The following is a 22,073-nucleotide window of genomic DNA, read 5'->3' on the forward strand; positions in this document are numbered from 1 at the left end:
ATCAGGAATCTGGGAGCAGCTTAGCTGGGGGTTTATGGCTTCTCATGAGGCTATAGTCAAGCCATTGGCTGGGGCTGCAGTCAATCTGAAGTGTTGACTTGGCCAGGATCTGCTTCCAAGATGGCGCCTCCAATGGTCATTGGCTGGAGGCCTCATTTCCTCCCACATGGACCTCTCCATTGGGCCACTTGAGTTGTCCTCATCACATGACAGTCAGCTTCCCCCAGGGTGAGTGCTCCAGAGAGAACAAGGAGGAAGCCAAATATTTTTCACGGCCTACACCATCACATCGGCCACATTCTCTTCATTAGAATCAAGGCGTTGAGTCCAGTCTGTACTTTAGAGGCTAACTCAGCTCCACCCGTTGGAAGAGGAGTGTCGATGGATTCATGAATATATTTTAAAACTCTCCCACTGTCCTAGGATATCAGCAAGAATGAAAGTCCTTTTCCCTTGTCCCCTTCCAAATAGGCCGTCAAACCTTAGGATTCTGAATCCGAATGTCCTTGCCAGAGAGGATTTTTAACGGTCTGTGTTTCAGAGCACAAAACCAAAATCACTTGGAAGACGCTAACCTGACTCCTTGCCCCTCCCCCAGCCCCAGCCTTGGCCGATCCTGAAAGAGAAAGGAACGCCCGAGAACTGAATGGGGACAGGAACGGGGGAATGGGTTCCTTCTCCCCATTTCCAGCTCCAAAATGTTGTCGCCCAACCACCACTGGCACACCAGACCTCCGGTGGGGTGCCGCGGGCTGCCCGTGGAGGGGGCTGCTAAGGACGGAATGAAACCTCCAGGGGAGCAGTAGGGGGGTCTCTGTGGCACACTGCCATCCACTGAGAGGCCCGTGAAGGACCCTGGAGAAACCTCCACGGGCCCAGCAGACAACAAAGCCAGGCCTGACTGCATTCTGACACCAAAACTGTCCTAGTGCCTAAAAGAATTAATATTTACTATGGGCCAGGAAACTGACGTACGTGCTCATTTAATCCTCATGATGGGGGTCCTTATACCCATTTTACAGATGGAAAGGGGACTGTAGATGTACCCAATGCCTTCTAGGTGTCAGGCATTCGCCTGCAGCTCTGGAATCTTCCATCAAGTCTACAATGAGGAATTGTTATCCGGGTATTACAGGTGAGCAAGCAGAGGCTCAGAGAGGTTGAACAGTGGCCCAAGACCACCCAGCGAGTGACAGAGTTGGCAGCCCAGGGCAGGGCTGACCATGCTGGGCTGTCTCTCCTTGCTGAGAAACACTCCAGAAAGAGTCGTTTGTTAGCACACCCTCATCTCTCTGTGAGAGAATCAACATCCCTCCTCCTGCCACAGTCGGCCGTCTACCAGCACCCTGTCCTAACAGGACCCCACAGCTTCCTAAGGAGTGTTTCAGAAAGAAGGGATGTGGGAGACGAGCACCCGGCGTCTCACAGGGACAGCAGAGACCCACTGTCAGCTCCGAGGAGTGAGTCTGCGGTAATTTGCCAGGATTAAGGGGATTAATACATTAATGCATTATTAGCGCTTTTATAGGAGATTTTCAAAGAGCTGAGCACTGTGATCCCTGTGTCCTGTTACATAAACCGGAGGTAATTGCCTTAATTGGCCCATTGTTGCTGATGGAAGCAGACAAGGAACACGCCTGGTTGTCTCAGGGCCTGTGGTCCCCGGTCTGGCCACAGCTCCAGGCCAAGCCAGGGACACTAGGGGACCTTGAGTCTAGGTGTAGACTTCTGAACACCGTGCTTTGCAGAATGTGCAATCCGGCGTCTCTGCTCACCACGGTGCGGAGCATAAGAGCCGCGTCCAGCCCCACCTGTTCTGCTTACTGGCCAGCGACCTCACCTCTCCGAGACTCGGTTTCCACACCTGCCAACGTGGGCGGTCATTTGGTCCACCTCACGGTGTTGCTGAGAGAGCTGATGAGCTCACGTTGATGAGCTCGCTCAGGCCCGTGTTGAGGAAGGGTTATAATCTTCTGGATGGACTGAGTTGGCGATTTTGTCTCTCGGTGTCGATCTGCTGGGAGACAATAACAGCCCTTGCAGAGAGAGTGGCTGGAGTGTGCAGGAGGGCCCGGGAGCTGTCCCTGGGGACAGGACAGCCAGCGAGGTGAGATGGTGGGTGGTGAGCTGTGAAGGGAACCGGCACAGTCCAGCCGAGGCCTGGACACCTCCGCGTCCTTCCCATTGGCTGCGTAGCGGCAACGGCGGGTCCTCGTTCTTCAGAGTTTGATTGTCTTTGCTGATTAAGCGCCTGGGTGGACCCCCTATAGGAGGTGTGTGTCTGCAGCTCCGGGGATGAGATTAAAAACAGAATCCTAGAATCACAGCTTCAGAAGGTCCTAAAAGGCCTTTGCCTAGAAACAAACAAAAGATCCGTTATCTTCCTCCCTACAAACCCAGGCTGGGGTGCAGAAAAGACGGCACCAAGGACCCCAAGCTCTCTACCTGGAAGGGAACGACCTGGGTGGATAGAGACTCGAGTGATCACTGAGATGGATGCAGAGGATGAATTCTAAGGAGCAAGACGGGCAAAGGGAGAAGGTTGGAGGTGGACACCACCATTAGGCGAAAGATCTGGAGACCTGAGCTGAGGAGGAATGAGAGCCACGGAATAAAGAGAATGGATTCTTCCGGTTAATGAAGAGAGTTGGATCACCTAGACTTGGTGACCCATCCGGGAACGGCGAGGAACAGAAGGGAGGTGCTGTGAACAAACATTTTTTGTTCTCCTTTTTCTGGGCACATGGTCAGATTGTGTGTCCTGTGTTCCCTTACGGTTGGGAGAGCCATGGGAATAGCTCTGGCGGATCGATGAGTTGGGGGAGGAAATACCATGTGTCACCTCTGGGCTGAGCAGATAATGATCACTGTGAGACCCTCCCGAGACCTCTTTTTTCTGTGGCCCAGCATCCGGCAAAGTTCCCCGTGGCACCTTGTCCTTTGACTCCCGAGTCATTACGGCGGTCACAGCCCCTCCCCCACCCACCCCCACAACCTGCACCGAACACGTATCGCGAACAAGAAACAAATGCTTGTTGTCTCAGCCTCTGAAATTTGGGGTTATTTGTTCCCTGGGCACAACCTAGTCTCTGACTAATACGGAAAAAGTGAACTTCATGGTCAGGGACCTACGAACACCCTCAGTCCAGTTCCATCCATATGAAAAAAGTCATAATCATCCCCGGTCCCGATCAAGGGCTCCCTTGTTTTAAGCCAGCCAGACTCACTGCCTCCAAACTTAAAAAGCAATGAAGACTTTGGAAAGCTCGCCGAGAGTCTCTCTGTAGCTAACTTTTGCTTTTTGATTCCAGATGCTGGGAGAGAGGAGCCCTGTGCGTGTTTTACATACATTAGTCACGGCACATGTGGTCCTGGACGTTGGCCATAGGAGCTGGTCTCCCATTTTAGCACATGCGTCTGGACCAGGCAGATAGAAACCCAGCTGTAATGAGTTTGCCCCTTGTCCATGACATTTGTGCTTTGTGGGGGGCAGGGGGGGGAAGGGAAAGGAGAAAAAAATTTAAATCCCAAAGTCTGTTTGCTTTCAACACAGTAACTGTGATGAGGTCTGGGAGCTCTGACTTGGATTTAGACTTCGCTTCCCAGCAAAGCCCAAGAGAGAAGTTAGGGATGAACCAGGTGCTTTTCAGAATCTTTGGTGTTTTTATCCAAATCTGCATTTTTTTCCCCTCTTTCCGCTGATAAATTGCCTGGTCTGAGATGAAGGCGGAACTCTCGGAATAAATGTCGGTATCTTTATTAGAAAGGAAACTAAGGGCGCCTGAGCCCCCACCGTGTACAGGCATCACATTGCCTGTTTCATATGTTATCTCTTTCTATCCTCACTATCCTCCCATTAACTCTTTACGTTTATTTATTTTGAGAAAGAGAGAGAGCGTGAGCAGCAGAGGGGCAGAGAAAGAGGGAGAGAGAGAAAATCCCAAGCAGCTTCTGCACCATCAGCACAGAGCCTGGGGTGGGGCTCGAACCCACGAACCGCCAGATCATGACCAGAGCCGAAATCAGGAGCCGGACACCCCACCGACTGAGCCACCCGGGCGCCCTTCACATTCCCTCTTTGAGGTAAGTACATTCATTCTGCTTTGTAGGGAAGGCATTCAGAGATGTTAGACGATGTAAGACATCAATGCCAGGATACGAACCCAGGCTCCAACCCGAGAATCCACACTTTTCCCCCTAGACCGCCCTGCCTCGGGATCGGGGATCAAAATTGTGTCCTGAGGAAATAAGTGGAGCTATCCAAGTACGATTTTGTCAGGAGAACCGTGCGGCCGAGGCTGTAGAATCAGTCGGATCTGGGTTCAAATCCCAGGACCACCACTTAGCGGGTTTAGAAATCACAGTGCCCTTCTGAGTTTCTGTTTCCTGAAACAGAGCAGAAACTAAAGAAAAGTGTGTCGGGACGATAATGGAGTAAACCAATAAATGGTCGAGATAAATTTAGGTAGTGGCTGGGGCTTGAGAAAAGCAGACCACGACCACGTGTACGATGTGAGGCGATGGGCGTAGGGAGATGGGGTCAGTTCCTATGATGGGGTGGCCAGAGAAGACCTCACGAGGTGGGGTGTTGTAATAAGATTCAATAAATAGGAAACGGACAAACTTGGAAGATCTCGGGATGGGGCCGTCCAAAAAAAGAGAGAAGAGCAGAAACGGAGACCTCTACGTGGGAATATGCCCAGCGGGTTTGAGGAACAGAAAAGAAGGCCAGTGGTGGGGACAATAAGGAGCCACTGCGGGGTCAGGGGAGATCGGTCAGAGAGGCAGACAAGCAGCACAGTCCCTTTGATGGTTCAGGAAATTCCAGGACGGGGCTTCCTCCCCAATAAAATAGGAAAGCGGATGACGATGACCTTAATACGTAGACTCAGGAAGTCTGAGTAAGCAGCCTGTGACCGACACCGCGTCATTCAAGGTAACACCGGCTGCTGGGACAAATAAGCCTCTTGTCGCCAATGTAACAGGTGTTGTGGGTGTTCTCGGTCGACCGGTTTCTCTCTGGCTCGCTGGCCCAGGTCCCTTCCATCGTGAGGCTCTGCCATCCCCTGGGTCCTCGGGGTCCCTCTGCACCTGGCGCATGAAGGGGAAAGCAAGTGTATGAAGAAGGCGTGTCCTCTCATCAAACCCCTTCGTCCAGAAGTGACACGCGTGGCTTCCGCTCACAACGGGACAGCAAGAACCAGCCACGTGTTCCCACCCAGCTGCAAGGAAGTCTGGGAAATGTAGTCCATGCTGGAGCATCTCCCGGGAGGAGCCCACACAGAGGAAGGAGAGCACATGCTCTGGTCCACAGAGAGGCATTTCTGCCAGAAACACCAAAGGAAGAGAGTTTTACCTCGTCTGCCAGGGTCAGCGGCGAGGTGTGCGGGAAGGTGGCCCACGTGAGGGCCCAGGAGACCACTCCCCCGCCATGTGCCTTGCGGCCCTGGGTGGGAGCTTGCGATGCCCTGTGCTTTCTTTGGGTTGGAAAAAGATCCCTACAGGTCAGCAGGCCTGGGGTCTCAACCGACTCTCCTGGAATGACCTTAAGCCAGTCACCAAAACTTTGACTTTTCTGAGCCTCATTCTCCATATCTAAGAAAGAAAAAAAAAATGACAACAGTTGACTCTCAAGGGGTCTTTTCACCTATAAACGTCCCTGCTTGAGTGATTTGGAGTGTCTTCCCCGTCTTCTAGCTGGCCTAGGACATGAGGTTGGCTTAGAAGCTCCTAATTACGAAAGGGCCACGTGGCTCACGAAAAGGAGGTGCCCGGGGCCCCACGCTTGTGCCTCCAGTGGCCTCAGCACGGCTTCCGCCAGATGGGTCAGCTTCCACCCTGAAGCCCATTGCATGAATTACTTGGATCTAATCAGAATAGTTAGGAATTTTCAAAACTGCGCGTCCTTCTACTGAATAGATCTTGGAGTGGTCTGTTTCCAGACAATTCTGGGAGAAGGGACGGGGGAAGGAAAGGGGGAGAGATGAACAAGCAGAGGGTTAAGGCGAGAGGAGATGGGCAGACAGACAGACATCCAGACAAGTTCAAGGTGAAAAAAGGAAGAGCAGGTCAGGTAGAAAGTCCCCGGTGGGGAAGGGCAGGGAAGGGGAGGGAAGCCGAGGCTGGGGGTAGGGGTGCCAGGAGGAGAGACAGACGGGCAGACTGCCCGTCCAGGGCCCAGGCAGAAGCTTCCCACGCCCAGCGGTGAGCTAGAGATTCAGAGGGTGTGAACAAGACACAGGCACAGGGAGGGACAGATGGCAGCAAGTTCCGGGAAGACGAGATTCCAATCACGCCCATCGGAATGGATGTTGGCGAGTTGAGGAGGCAGCAAAGCGTGGGATGGGGAGGGGAGGCAGAGGGGAGGGCCGGAACAGGTCGGGTGAGCTCCTGCCAGGGACGGAGCCAGAGGGTCTGCTGAGGAGATCAGATCAGAGCCTCACAGCCCCAGCCGGACGAGCCCTCCACCCAACCTCCCACCACAATCGGACTCACCTGACAGTGGAATGAGTAATGAGTTCATTAAAACCCCCAGCACCCATTCCCGAAAAGAAGATTAATGGTGCCCGAGAAAGGCAAGGCACCAAGTGCGTGCGTGCGTGCGTGCGTGCGGTGTCCAAGGCACCCCTGGCACCTTGCTCAAAGCGAACAGGGCACCCCTCTGCTTCGAGGCCTCCTGTGGCTCCCCATCACCCTCAGGATCAGGTCTGAACCCTTGTTCCGGCCTTCCAGGCCTTGCACGATCTACCCTCACTGACCGCTTCAGTCTTGCCTCTCCTGCTGGGCAGCCGGTCCCTCCCACACAAGCATGGCTATTTCTCGAGCCTGTGTCATTCGCCGGGAGACCCACTCTGCCTGGAATGGTCTCTCCTCCCTACAGGTGTCCACATGCTGGGCTCCTAGCCACTCTTCTGAACCTTGTTCAGGGGTCACTTCTTCTGGGAGGCTTCCCGGGGGCCCCAGAGCTGGCCCTCCTGCCTCCTCTGCGACCCTTGCATGCCAAGAAGTCCTGTTAGAGAATTTATCATTGTGAGTAGCCATTTCCATGGCTGATGGTCCCCACCGGATGCCAGCTCCTCTGTGTCTCTGTGTCTCATTAATCTAGTACCCAGGAGGCACTCGTGGCAAGGGGAGGGGAACATCGGGCTCTTAGAACCAGGGGATTCAAATCCTGAGACCCGCCACATCCTAGAGGTGGGGACCCTGGGTAAGACACCTCTCTGAGTCTCAGTTTTGCGGGGCTATGATGCGGGGAGGAAAACACCTCCTTCCAGCCCCGCGTGAAGGAGAAAACGAGACAATGTTACTTGGTGGGATTTTAAAATGCCCTCTTAAAAGTTGGCACCAGACTTCAGGGAGCCCGGAGAGCTCCGGCCTTTCTGATCTCTGCGTGTGGCTCAGCTGGCCTCAGCCCCACTCCTGGTCCTGCTCCTCCCCAGCCGTGCAAACTTGGACAAGTGACCTCCCTTCTCCCAGCTTCAGATTCCTCAGCTGGGTAACGAGAAAAACAGTTACACCTACAGGTAGGGTCGTCGTCAGGGTTCAAGGAGACAGGGCAGGTTTTGAAACTATCGTGCCTGACGGTGCCTGCCTGGGATGGGGGCAGAGTTCTCAGTAGAGATGAAGGCAAATTCTAGAAAACACCCTGATGGACTGTTTGGGTGTTCCTTCCCTCATTTGCTTGTTCATTCATTCGTTCCTTTGTTGCTTCGCATTTGTTTATTTTGGAGCGCGACCTGGCATGTCACGTGATGGTTCTTTTTTTTTTTTTTTTTTTTTTAAAGAAAGATAAGCCTCTGACTGGTTGGCTGGCTGGTTAGTTGGTTGATGGGCTGGCTGGTTGGCAAGGGGTCAGTGTGTTGATTGGGTGGCGGATTGGCTGGTTGTTTGAGAGGAAGGTGGGAAAGGGGGAGGGAAGAAAGGAGCTGGGGAGCTGGGGAGGAGGGCTGATGCTATACGAGGTCCAAGGACCAGTGGGGCATGCCCACGGGCGGTGCAGTCCAATGCTTTCGCCAACAGGAACGGCTACGGTCTCATGCCGTTTGCACGACCCCAGCATACGCCCCCTCTGTGGCTGCAAACCTTCTGCAGGGTCCAGCCCACGCCCCAAGGTGCATGTTTGTGGAAATCAAGTGATGCCTCTGAGCTCTCGATCTTGGCACGGGGCAGAAAGACTGTCCTAAAGGGATTCAGTGTAAACAGGAACTCAGAGGCAGAGATTCCCTTGAGAGCATGAACCCCCACCCTACCCCGTGCGCGCGCACGCACACGCACACACACGCACACACACGCACACACACACACACACACACACTGCCCCAGACATACACAAGAAACTATGCTGGGGTTTCGCATTTACTGCAAATCATGAAACCAGAATCCAGGTTGGTCTGATCTTACCCAGTTCTTAAGGAGTTCTTAAGCCCGGCCGAGGCTTGAGCTGAATGAGAAAAGCTTTCTGCACAGTGCCTGGCACATGAAACCCCTGTAAGCCTCTAGTCTGAACAATGGGTTGAAGTTGTAATCAATTTCATGGGCGTGGTCTAGTCAAACCTTAGATGTTTGAACCACCCTCTCCCTGGCCCCTTCAGCACCTGATCAGCAGCCCTTGCATACCTTCAGGAACTGGGATCTCACTACCTTTCCAGGAGCCTCGATTATTGTTGGACAACTCTGACCGCTGGAAAGTCTTCTTTATCTGGATTTAAAGCCCAGGTTCCTGTGACTTTCACCCACTGATCTTCTACAGATGCTGTCACTTCTCACTTTGGGGGCTTTTTGTTGTTTGGGGTTTTGCTTTTATGCCACAAGAAACGTCGACACGGTTTTTTCCCCGCTGTGTAATCTTCCCCTGTCATTTTGGCAGGCTTTTAGCAGGCTCTGCTGGTATCGTTCACGCTTGCCTCTAATTCTAAATACATTAAAGGGGGGAAAAAAGAAAGTAAAGTATTTAGAGTCACACAAAGTTATCTGTGATTTTTTTTTTTTCCTTACTCACAGGGTGGCCGGCCTGCCTTTATCTTGAAGCCCATCTTCTTTTTCTAAGCCTCTCCCACTGCAGGGGCAGTGATGTAATGGAATGAGGTCAGGATAATGGCAGGAGGCCTGGGCTCTGACCCCAGGGCTGCTCCTTACTAGCTGGGCGACCCCGAGCAAGACACACACCCTCTCTGAACCCAGGAAAAACGATACCCGCCTCAAAGTATTGTTGGCCGATGAAAACACAGAGTCCTTAAGCCAGTATCTGGCACACAGTATGTGCTCAATAAATGCCAAGAACTTTTTAGAAATCTGTCGCGGGTTTATGTGCCTAGGTGAATACCATGGGAAAAAAGAGACATTTAGTCCCTGTAACCAAGAAGCCTGGAATCTCATTGACGTGGCTGAGTGGAAACACTTATCTGTTTGTTGGTTTAATCAATACGTGCAAAGAACCTGCTGCGTCCAACTCGAAAACAAGCTCAGGACGCAGATGAGAAGCACAGGGCAGCCGCGCACGCTGGAGGCAGCACTTTCCAGGCAACGTATCTGCATTCAAACCCTGCCCTGCGCCTTTGGCCACACGCTCTGCTTCTCTGAGCCCATGTGCGGAGGGGGCAGAAAGGAGCTTTCGCTTGGCCATGCTTATTGTACAGAAAACCGAGAAGAGGAGACGCTCACGGAGTAGTAGAGCCCCTCCTGCCTCCCCCAATCTACGGAACACCGAAATGTGCTACAATGAACATCGAAAATCACACAATCGTAAGGATTGCCATTAACAAGGCAGCCTAATGCAGAGGCTACAAGAGAGGAAGCCGGAATCAAAATGCCTGGGTCCAAAGCCTGCCCCTCTGCTTTCCCGTGCGGAAACTGTGGCAAGTCGTTTAACTCAGGGGACAGAGTCTCAGTTTCCATGTCTGGGAAATGGACATAACAGTAACGGATCCTTCCTCCTGGGAGGGTTGCAAGAATCCGATGAGGTCCTGTGTGCGAGAGCGCTGGGCACAATGTCCGGCTCGGAGGACGTGTGCCGTAAACGTTAGCTGCTAGTCTTTTTAATAACCAAAGTAACTATGTCTTTTAAACTTTTTTTAACGTTCCTTCATTTTTGAGAGAGAGGGAGTGACAGAGCACGAGCGGGGGAGGGGTGAAGAGAGAGGGAGACACGGGATCCGAGGCGGGCACCAGGCTCCGAGCCATCAGCACACAGCCCGACGCGGGGCTCGAACCCACGGAACTGTGAGATCACGACTGGAGCCAAAGTCGGAAGCTTAACCGACTGAGCCACCCAGGCGCCCCAATAACCAAAGCAACTATTGTCTCTGGTGTTTGTTGGCCGTAACAGAGAGATGGACCCCAAATCCCAGTTGTCTTTTACTCACTGTGTGACCTTGACCCTTCTGCTCTGAGCCTCCGTTTCCTCACCAGTAGAATGGGAAGGAAAACCCCTACCTTGCAGCAGTTTCTGGAGGGTTAGAAGCTGTACCTATGACGCGTGCCTGGCACGTGGAAGGCACTTTACAAAAATCTGCAAACCTGTTTATAGGATTTAAAACAAGCCATCAGAATTATACACCTTGTATATGAATGTTGTTGTATGCGGAGAACGTAGTAGCCCTGAAGTGTCTGTGCATTTGTGGTGTGTGTGTGTGTGTGTGTGTGTGTGTGTCGAGAGAGAGAGAGAGAGAGAGAGAGAGAGAGAGAGAGACCCATTAAGTCAAATTTACACTCGATCTCCAGGCTGGCGGTGCCCTGCCTCCTGCTTTAAAAATACCCTCAGAAACTGGCCCGGCCCACTGCCCTTGAAAAGATGGAGAATCGTGACACACAGACAGAATCATCCGGCCTGGATTCTAAATTTTCGTTCTGAGAGGGCCTCGGAGAACCATGAGGGATGGGGAGTCGCAGCACTGAGGGCTGAGGCCTGCAAAAGGAAGTTTTTCCCCCAGGCATGAACTTTCCTCGTCTCAGCCCAACAGGCCACACACCCAGCCCCGGGCCCACACCGCACCTGCTCTGCCTGGCCTGGGGTGCCCGCCACCCCCCTTCTCTGCAGGTCCACACTGCACCCTGGATCCACCCGATCTCCCGAAATCCTACTTCTTCCACGAAGTCTTTGCTGAACTCTGGCAACGACCAGCTATATTTCTTTCAAACCTTCACCCCTATTATTTCTCTTACCCCTTGCAGAAGTGCGATGACGTAGGTACAGTTGGTCCCAACTTGAACGATGAAGGAGACTCCGGTTCTCCAGCTGGTCGTTGCACCCACCGCCACACGGGGCTGGTCTCCTGCCTGCACAAGTAATCCTTTGGGTGCTGCACCGTGGCTGTTGTGTTGGAACCCGTTTCTTTCTCCTTTGAATTCAGTTTGCATTTCTCAGGTAATCCCTATCCCCTAACCCTTGAGTATACCCAAGCCGGAATCGTTCCCTGGCGGCTTGGCCAGTGTGGGCGTGCTGAAGGCAAGGTTCATGGCTTTGCCCATCAAGCCACCATCTTGCGGGCCACCCAGCTGGGGGCTGGGCTTTTCAGTGGCAGTCGCCAGCAGCTGTGAGTGTCTGCTCGGCACTGTTTCCCCTCTTCTTCCGGGAATTTTTCTCCCTCACTTGAGCCTCCCGGCTGGGTTTGGAGAACGTCATTCCTAGGACCTGGAAAACACGTGTCAAGAAGGATTCATATGTGACTCAAAACAAGTCAGTTAGAGAACTTTCTGGATGGCTTGACTGGAGCCGGTACGTTGCAGCTAATTTGTGCAGCAGAGATTGGGAGAACTCATTCACCTGCACGGTCTCCCTTTCTCAGGGCTCACTGATGGACTACATCTCCCAGCTTCCCTTGCTCCTTCATGGGGCCATGGGACTACTTCCCTCCAGCAGAAAGAAGTCATGTGTGCAGCATCATCCGACCAGGTTGTGACGAGCGGGTGTGCATGGATAATGGTGAACGTTATCCACTCCCTTAGGTGCATGAAGAGAACTCTAAGAGCCTAAGGAAGAGCCAGAACCACAAAATGGAAAGAATCTGGGTCCCCAAATGACTATGGGGAACAGAGCAACCCCTTCCCAATCCCGTAATGAACTGTGCCATGAGCAAGACGTAATCTTCCATTCAGTGCTAAGCCTCAGAAATGTTGGGGTCATCTCAAGAGGAGTTAGCTTTCTAGACCAATAAAATGCCAAACAGGTGTGTTAGGGCCAAATTCTGAAAGGCGTAGTTTGCCAGCATTTGTCAGAGTTCATAAAGCCAGTAAAGAATTACAAGAAGCGATTTTTAGGAGAGAAAGGAAGGACGTAGTGTTAACTATTAACTACCGTAGGTTGATCACTACTGTGTGAACTTTATGCCATATGCCAGCACATGATAAACACTGTCTCATTTCTTCCTCCCCGAACCACATCCCCATTTCACAGATCAGTTAAGCAGCAGAACCACAAGTCGGACCCATGCCTGACCCGCTCCAAAGCTTGAACTCCTTTTATTAAACCGCTTCGCCTGTTTAGGTTAGTTTGACCCGATGGATTTTCACATAGCTTTTTTTTTATCAACAGCGTCTGTCTATCACTTCTGGAATCATAAAAAAAAAAAAAAGAACATATTTACAAACACACCAAAGATACAAATAAAAATGAAAAGTTCATCGGGCCCACAGAAGAGGAACCAGAATCTAGGAGCCCAGTCACCAGGGGGCTTGCTCTCTTGTGTTAATCCTTTGAAGAAAAAGCTCTCTCGCACACATAGATGGCGGTCCAGCTGAGGAAAAATGACAGTAGCTTTTAGTGGAATTTCCAATCGTTTCCAGGAAAATGAACCTTTTACACAAGTCTTATAATTGCTCATTTGTAAACAGTATCTACATTACTCCGCTTCTCTTTGCTCGTTAATCAGGTTGCGTTTGAATAACCAAGTTGCATTTTGGGTTTTGTTTTTTTTTAACATAAGGAGTCCACACTGTTCTGCTACCCACAGCCTCCTCCCCCAGCCTCCTCTGCTTCGTCTCTGTGTCTGTTTATGTCTTCCTGGTTTTCAATTTCTTAATGATGTTTTAACGAGATGCCAGTTACACATGCAAATTGGAAAGAGGCGACATTGAGAGATTGCTACCTGGTGGTAAATTTATTAAAATCAAGGTGGTTTTAATAACTTCCTTGCAAATGCATCCGCCTCCATGTCTGTGATATTAGTTTTGGGATTTTTTTTTCAGCCTTCTTATTGGAACAAGTGTTTGGGGGGGTAAGTATAAGGTGAAGTCATGGGAAAGAAAACCAATTGCTTCATGAGTGTTAGTGTTGTTCTCAAAAATTGTGTGTTCAGAAGTAAGCTCATCTTTTCCACTCTGGGGGAACCCTGTCCAGTTTGATCTTCTTGTTTCCTACAACACTCACAATTGCTTGCATTCGTTTTCATCCTCACCATCACCATCATCATCACCATCACCATCATGGCTACCATTTATTGAGCACAAAACTCAAGATCTCATGGCTGGAAAATGATAGAGACAGATTTCAAATTCATATCATGCAAGATCCAAGGCTCCTGATCTATTCTTGAACTCCTTTTATTGAAACCCTCTTTTCCTTTGCCTTGGTTGCTCCCATTCTTCTTGGATCCCGTTTATCTCTGGTCTGCATTTTCTCGGTCTTCTTCACAGGCTGCTTTTGCTCTTCCCGTTCTCGTTCACTCCTATTCTGCCCTCCACCTCCAACAGCGTCATTTCTTATCCCGGCCACCCTTCTTTTCATCACGATTCCAACCACTATTGTCGGTCAACAGCTTCTACATCATTCTCTCCTGAGTTTTGGACTCTACGTATCCAACCACCCACCAGCCATCTCCATTGGGTGGCACACAAGAGCCTCACAAACCCAAAGTCTCCCCAAGTCTCCCCTTCATCCTGTGTTTGCCACCTAAGTAAGTAGGGCACTGAGTCTGAAATCCAAGCTCTTCCCGCTCCTGATGCTTGCTACCGTGAAGAGGAAGCCCGGAGCATAACCTTCCTGGTCGCTCTCCACCCACCATTCACCCCACCCCTGGCGTACCCACACTTTTCTGTCTCCTTCCTCTTGGAAGCAAGCCACCTCCAGGAACAAGGTGTCCTACCCATCGCTGCAAGGTGGAGAATATTTTCTGGCTCTAAAGTGCAGTATTAAGGATCACACTTGCCTGAGATACCAGCCACATTCTCCAACATCAGTAATAAAAGTGGTATTTTTGTTTCTATGTTGTTTATCTCTTGCTTTATTTCCCAATTGGTTCAAAACTTGGGCAGGAGAAAAGGTGCTATTTATTGAGCCTTTTCAAACCCCCAACAGCCGGCAGTCACCCCAGAGTCTCCTTCTCCTCCCCTTGTGTTGAACTTGGGAGTTGTCTCAAGTCTTCCCTCTCCTCTCCATGTCAACCATGAATGCCTGGTCTGGACTCCTCACCTCTCCCTGGATTATTGTGACAGTAACCCCTAGGCCCTGCTTGGGTCTCACTCCTCTTCCTTCCCTAGCTCAGCCCCCCTCCCCTCCCCCCACGCTTTCCAGACTGATCCTGCCAGAGCAGAGCTGTGACCATGGCTGTCCATTATCTCCCCAAGGGGCTTACAAGCCCTGCGTACAATAGCCTCCAAGCTCTTCATGCACACACATCAGACTCATTTCTAATCCCAAGAACATGAACATACCATGCTGTCTCTGAGACAAAACCAAAAACCAAAAACCAAAAAACCAAGCTTAGAGAAGTTAAGTAATTCAGTCAAATTCAAGACCAAAATGACTTGTTGGAATAGAACTAGAGCTAAGACAGAGAACAATACATAAATCCTGTTTCCTAAAGAAGACAGTGAGGCATGTTTGGGATCAGACGGCAAGGGTGGAGTTATTTATTTCAAGTTGTTATGTATAAACTGACTGAGAGCATCAACCCTATCACTGAGAACCTAGAACAATACCCAACATATATTAGGCACTAGGTAAAACCTTGTTAAATAAATAATCGCTTCATTTGAAAGAATACTAAATTTGGAGTAGGAGGTCTTTGAGACTAATCTCCGGTTTGCTAGCTCTTTAATCTTGGGGAAGTACTTCTCCTTCAAGAGCCTCAGTTTCCTCATCCAGGGAATGGGCTTGTATTATCTACCTAACAAGATTATGATGAAGACCGACTGAGACACAGTATGTGCAAGCATTCTATAAACCAATTTTAGACAATGTGAGACCTGAGACTCTGCCTCCAGCCCTGGGGTCTCACAGACTAACTCACATTTGCCACGGATGCATTAGATTCAGAAAATTTCAGCCTGACTTTAAACATCAAAGCACGTGTGTTCCTAAAAGAACTTATTTCACTAAGAAAAAAAAAAAGCCCATCATCCTCTCTAATTTGAATCATGGGAAAAGCATGAAGAAAATCAATTCTTATATGAAAATTGCCTTCGAAACTGCTACAGTTTTGTTCTCAATCAGAAGTTTATAATGATGCAACTCGACTTCTGTTTGTGTACTTGATTTGATGCTGGTGTGTGTATGGGCTGCATATATTTGATTTTTATGGTACTTTTTTATGTTTGCAAACAGCATTCTTTAACCTGAAATATCTCTCAGTTTAAATGCCGGCCATTAAATACACAAAATGGCCAATCAATTTTTTTTTCCATGCACACGTTCAATTCTTGGTTTTGTGTGAACCACTGAGAGCAGCCAGAAATAACCCGAAGAAACAAAACGAATCGGGCCTGGGGTGCAAGTGGCCTTTAAAAACTTCTCCAGGGGCGCCTGGGTGGCTCAGTCAGCTAAGCGTCCAACTTCCGCTCAGGTCATGATCTCGCGGTGTGTGAGTCAGAGCCCCACGTGGGGCTCTGTGCTGACAGCTCAGAGCCTGGAGCCTGCTTCGGATTCTGTGCCTCCCTCTCTCTCTGGCCCTCTCCCACTTGCGCTCTGTCTCTCTGTCTCCCTCTCAAAAATAAACACTAAAAAAAAAAAAATTTTTTTTTTTACTTCTCTGGTGTAGCCCCCTCATTTTACAGGTGGGAAACAGAAGCCCAGAGAGGGAAAGGGGTTTACCCAAGTCCAAACAGCTAATGAGAGGCAGAGCCTGAATCAAAATCGAAGACCCTTGCTTGCCCCTCTGCGCCCACCTGCCAAGTCCCCTTGCTTCCCAGAGCCACGAGAGCTGCCCGTGTTCGCTATGTCAGAAAGACCTCAGCACTTATCAGCAACTCAGAGGTGGAAACAAAGTGGTTCCAATCAGACAGCCACCATGGCTGGGAGCCTAGGCACCAGCCAAGCAACATGTTTTACTTTAAGAGAATTTACAGGCGATTGATATTCCTATATTTGCATATAAGAACATGGTCCCATCCAAAAGAGAAGCAGAAAGTTGATTTTTTCTTTATCAGTGGCTTTGGATTATTTTTACCTTTGCCTCCTATCTTTATGAAGCTAAAAAGCATGGGCTCTGGAATCAGACAGACTCAGCTTTAGGACCTGGACAAGTGGCTTGATGTTCCAAACCTCAGGGTCCCTGTCTTTAAAATAAGGATAATAAAACTCCTTCGTAAGATGATTGTAAGAATTAAAAAGTGGCTCATTTAGTAGCCAGCCCAGAATAAAGATTCGGTAACGTTGGCCACTGTTTCTGGTTGACTCTCCCCGATTTGTAAAGTTTAAAAAAGAAAAGCTTTATACATTGTAAGAAACTACACCACAAAGGCAGCAAATGACCAGGTAAGGACAATAGCTCCCGGCAAGCCGATGCTGGCAATGGACCAAAGCACCCGTAATATCCTACAACTGCTCCCCCCCCCACCCCATTCTTGCGTTAAGAAAAAATTTTAATTCCATTTATTGGTCAACTTTTCCCATGAGAACACATTTTAATTTAATCATGTAAATCAATGGGAAAATCTAATTCACTTTAGAGAAATTTGCTTCAAGGCTAGCCTTATGGGATTCAATCTGTTTCTTAAAGTGTATCTGTAGCAAGTGACGTGTGTCTCTATCACAGTTACAAAGGGATATAAATTAATCTCTAGGAAATAGCAAGTTGATTAAATAAATGGTGGCTTTAGCGACCCAAATGATCGGTCATTTTCAAACAGCTCAGAGACTGATTTTAATGCTGTTTTAACTTACCATTGTAGATTCCATTTGAGTATTTAATATTCAATTTGCCTAATTATCATTATATGAGCTCCAAATATATAATTTATTATTGTTCCTCTCTTGACTTTTCTAAAGCTTGCTCCAGTCTGTCTGGCTTCGGTTTGTAGAGTGCCCTCTGAACAAGGGGAAAATCGCTCCGTTCCAGCCGGGAGTGCTTTGCTGTTCAGATGGGCAACACCCTAGACGTTGTATGATCTTCTTCCCAGGGAAGCCGCCACCTGCCCTATGGGTGTATTTCACACCCAAGAGAATGGGTGTGAAAGGATCTAGTAACCAGTATGTCTGGTTCTTATACACAATGGTGATGGTCAGGCCAATAAATGACTAAGTCCATCCTTAAACCTCTGTTGAGGACTCTTGGCGCCAGGCACGTAGAAGTGGAAAAACGGGACCATTCAGTTTCATCCTTAGCCTTAAGGAGTGCATCATGTACCGCAGCAGACAGCAAGTAAACAGATGCTTATAACCAAGCACAAATAGGGGCGCCTGGGTGGCTCAGTCGGTTAAGCGTCCGACTTCAGCTCAGGTCATGATCTCACGGTCCGTGGGTTCGAGCCCCGTGTCGGGCTCTGTGCTGACAGCTCAGAGCCTGGACCCTGTTTCAGATTCTGTGTCTCCCTCTCTCTGACCCTCCCCTGTTCATGCTCTGTCTCTCCCTGTCTTAAAAATAAATAAAACGTAAAAAAAAAAAAATTAAAATAACCAAGCACAAATATATGCTCCAGTTGTGGGAGCCCAGGAGAGGTGCCATTGGCTGACACTTGGAATCAAGGAAGGCTTCTTGGAGGAGGTGAGCTTTAAAGGCCAAGTAGGAGTTCGCTAGTTAGAGGAGACAAGGGGTCTTCATTCATCCATATGATGCGACATAGTTGATCACATCCCCCATCTATTATATTCCTGGTCTTGCAGAATGCAAGGAACACAAAACAGACATTACCACTGCATCAGTGTGAGGTCCCATCAGTTAAATGGCGGGTCCATTACTAGGATAAGAATAAAGGGTTTAGTATGGCAATTAGGGTTTACACCCATGTGAGAGAAGCCGGGGGTGAAGACGTACAGAAGGCAGGAGCCAGAGGATCAGAGAAACAGTCACTAACATTTCAGATTCAAACGCTAGAACAGGTGGGGAAGCCAGAGGTCACCGGGAAGTCTAAGAGCCACTACATTCAGTCGTCGAGGTGGGAACTCAAGAAGAGGTACAGGAAGCAGCCACCTCTGACTGCCATGAAGGCCAACGGTCTTAGCTCGTGCAAGGTCACTCCCTTTGGCAAACTCTAACCTAGAGCCTGATAGAGAAGGCATTCCTGGTTCCCCGTGGTGGATGGGAGTGGCAGCAAAGCCAAGCTGAGACAAACCACCCTGCGTCCTGTCTGGGGGAGCCCCCATGTGAGGGGGAGGTGACATCAGAAAGGTCACTATAGCGATATACCTCCACAACCTGAAAAGTATTCTGAGAGCCTATAGTGAGGGCCTGATCCACCCTGGGGGGCACAGGAAGGCTTCTCCTGGGATTCACAACCAAGCTATGGTTGGGGCTGATGAGTGGGAAGCTGCTACAAATGCCCCCTAAACATCATGTCACCATTTCTTACACTGATCCACCTTCTGCCAAAGTTCAAGGACGGATCTGTCCCAGTCTCCCCAACAGCCCACGGAAAGGTCGTATTGCTCCGGGAACAAAGGGTTTCCCCAGCTTGGAGAAATCTTCTGACGTCAAGAGTCACCAACAGAAGCCTTGAGCCGAGTCTCTGAGGTGGGTTTCAGTCTGGAGATCTTCCCCTGGAGGTGCACACCTGGGCCGTTTGGGGTTCAAGTTGCCCTGGCCTTGGGTCCCCCCCCTCCCGGCACGGCAGCAAACGGATGAAAAATTGTATCATTAAACTCTTTGATGTTCTCCTGTCTAATTGAACCAGTGAAATTTCCTAAGGTTCTCCAGCCTCCAAAAATTCAATTTTCCATGTAATGCATGGTGACGTGTCAATAAATCATGCTGTAAAATAAATGCGCGGATTCTTTTGTGCAGGAGCGAGTGAGGAATAAACCTTTCGTAATTGATAAATAATGTCATTGGAATCAATAGCTGGCAGAGGAGTTGGAGGAGTAAGCCTGAATCATGTATGAGTGCTCCGGGGTGATCAATGCCTTCGAAACAGCCAGGAGCTCAGGAGCCAAGTGTATAAATTACTGCCTTAATATTACAGCAGGGCCCAGAGTTTAAAAGATGGGTGCATTAGGAAGCTCTGGTGAGACGGGAGGGTGGGTGGGGTGCGTCCCCCGATGGGTATTCTGTGGAGGCTTCGTGGGGTCCCTCTGTAGGTGGGCAACAATGAGGTGAGAACAGATTGTGCAGTCCGGGATTTGGGACGGAGACAGCGCGGTGCAGGCCCTGGCCAGTCCTGCCGGCGGCCCAAGCTGGCGACAGAAAGGAACGATCTGCTACGAGAGGCACAGATGCTGCTTGGAAAAATAGCCTCCCTGCCCTCGGACACCTTGAAAGCCGGGGGCTGGCGCTGACACACAGGATGCAGGAGAAGCGTGGGATTCACCGAATTAAGCTCGGAGGGCCAGCTGCAAACCGCGCTGGACCAAGGGGACGCTGTGCGATGGTCAGGAGCCCCAGCTTGAGGGTCGCACTGCTCAGCTCAGTCCCATGCTGTGTGCCTCTAAGCAAGTTACTTAACCCCCCTGAGCTCCAGTCTTCTTTGCAAAACAAGAGTTAGTAATGCCAACCCCACTGACTCGTGACGGTGAAACGGAATCGTGTTGTAAGTAGCTCAGTTCAGGGTCTGTCCCTACTGAACAACTAATGCAAGTAGGAGCTATCTAGGGTTTTGCTGATTATATATCATTGTGGGCACCATGCAGGCACTTTCCTCGTATTCTTACTTAGTCCTCACAACAATGCCATTGGGTGTTTACGATTATGATCCCCACTCCATGGATGAGGAAACTGAGGCCCAGAGAAGGCAGGAGGCGTGCCCAAATCACATCGCTCTGCTGGGTGGAACCAAGACTTGAATACAGGCAGTCCGAGCCCAGGGCTGTGCTTTTAGCCTTGAAGCTGTTAGCATCGCTCTGACCCTGGACCCTACCCTGCCGTGTGCAGGGCGGTGCTGGGTGGGTGCTCCCCGCTGTGGTCTTCGGCGGGGGGGGGGGGGGGGGGTGGGTATCCCAGCCTCACAGGCAGCCTGCAGGGGAGGGGAAGGCGGAGGACTCAGAGTCGGGCCCCCGTTCCACCACAGGGGCCTTGCACGCCGTCCCTCCTGCTTCTGGGCTGCAGCGTGGCCTCGTCAGTGAAATCCAACCGAGCATTTCTGCACCTCAAGGTCATCCCCAAAGCACGGTGTGAAAAGGGGCACGGGAGCTGGTGACGGAGGTCGCCCGTCAGGTGATCAGCCTGGCCCGGTCCTGGCTCGGCCCCCCCAGCCATGTGCTCCTGGGCAGGAAGGCCAGAGTCTCTGTGTCCTCATCTCTGAAATGCGAGCCGTGATACGGGCCTCCGGGGACGGAACGCGGGAGGCGACGAGATGGCCGATGTAAATCAGCTTTGCAACCAGTGCCTGTAATCAGGCCGGCCCCCAGAACCACAGGCTCTCCCCTAACCCCCTATTCCTTCCAGAGAGGCTCAGAAGAACTTCCAGGAGAAAATGCTGCACAGCTGTAGAGCTATTCACACCCACGGCTGACACAACAGGGTGAGGGAGCAGGAAGAAACCCAAAGCAAAACAATTCAAGCAAACCTGCAGCTTCGGCTTAAAGTCACTTCCCACAAAAGACTCCCCCTGGAGTAAAACTGTCCCCACGCTGTGTGCTATCTTGATGCGTGCTTCTTCCCCTACTAGAGCACATACTCTATTGTCCAGTAGCCAAGCACCAGACTTTCTTGGTAGGGGACAGTTTAGTGAGGACAGGTCCTAAAGCTTAGAAGCATCACTGCCCCAGCAGCGCCTGGGGGATATCACACTTCCCTCTGCCTGGGCTAGCCCGCCTCGGCACAGCATCCTGTCTAAGGGCCACACCAGTTCAGGGACTACTCCCAACAGAGGCCCACAGAACGAGATCTTGTCTTTCTTCCCTGGCGAGCTGTTACGAAAGAAGATAGCCGGTCAGGGAAGCTCCCAAGGGCAGGGGGACCTTCTTTAGGCAGCCTCCCCTCTGTATTAACACAGACCATGGGCTACTGCAAGCAGCCGGTAAATGTCTGAGGAACTGAGCTGGATTAGCGGAAGGCGGAAGGAAATAGATTTCGGTGCAACCACAGTGTGATTTTCTAGCCCTTTATGACAAAAGGGACTAATGTGTTTGTTCACTCATTTGACAAACATTTGTTTAGAACACCGGTGCCAAGCTAAGCTAGAAGACGGGGGCATAAGCATGAATGAGACCAAGTCCTTGACCTTGAAGTCAAGTGAAGAGTCAAGATACATCAAACGGTAATTAGAGTACAGCATCATATAGCCTGGAATGTAGGTACATAAGGGAAGATTAGGGGAGCCAAGGGGAAGGGCAGACCATTAAGCGGAGTGAGAGTTGATTGAGAAAATTCTGCACGCTGATTTGTTCATTCATTCACTATTCATTTGTGCTCTGTGCCAGGTTCTGAGCAAAATGGGCATTCTCCCCGTTTCCTGGAGCTTCTTGTCTTGTGTGGGTCCATCCAGAAAGCATTTATGTTTTAGCCTTTAAGACGAAATGTCTTGCAAAATGTCATCTATGGGTCAGCCAAAGAACTGAACTACACCTTCCTGCCCTCAGCTCAAGCAACTAGTCAACCCCTGCTCAGCCTTCGAATCTCACTCAGGCATCACCAGCCCCAAGCAGCTGCCCCTCCTTTGGGATTTCTCAATCTCAGCCCCCATCACGCTGAACTCTTCCCTTTCTTTCTCTCCATTTATGTCTCTCTCATATAAACCAAGCCCAGAAGTGAGTTTGCCAAAGTGGGTGT

At 50.3% G+C, this 22,073-nt stretch overlaps 2 long non-coding RNA genes across 3 annotated transcripts in view; one reads left to right on the plus strand and one right to left on the minus strand.

Moving 5' to 3' along the window:
• The window catches only part of LOC122205393, a 26,917-nt gene continuing 4,844 nt past the window's right edge, over positions 1–22,073 (minus strand). The window contains exons 2-7 of one of the 2 annotated variants that reach the window (XR_006196030.1): positions 11,161–11,629; positions 10,362–10,515; positions 8,617–8,911; positions 5,357–5,595; positions 4,875–5,091; positions 1–2,354 (exon numbers count right to left, since the gene is read on the minus strand). This is a non-coding gene — a long non-coding RNA (uncharacterized LOC122205393). The remainder of the gene's footprint in view (positions 2,355–4,874; positions 5,092–5,356; positions 5,596–8,616; positions 8,912–10,361; positions 10,516–11,160; positions 11,630–22,073) is intronic. The other variant, XR_006196031.1, reaches the window with a different exon arrangement.
• Positions 21,477–22,073, plus strand: part of LOC122205394 — a 7,463-nt gene continuing 6,866 nt past the window's right edge. Inside the window, exon 1 of the long non-coding RNA XR_006196032.1 lies at positions 21,477–21,561. This is a non-coding gene — a long non-coding RNA (uncharacterized LOC122205394). The remainder of the gene's footprint in view (positions 21,562–22,073) is intronic.

The sequence above is a fragment of the Panthera leo genome, chromosome D4 (assembly GCF_018350215.1).
Source record: "Panthera leo isolate Ple1 chromosome D4, P.leo_Ple1_pat1.1, whole genome shotgun sequence".
NCBI classification, from domain to species: Eukaryota; Metazoa; Chordata; class Mammalia; order Carnivora; family Felidae; genus Panthera; species Panthera leo.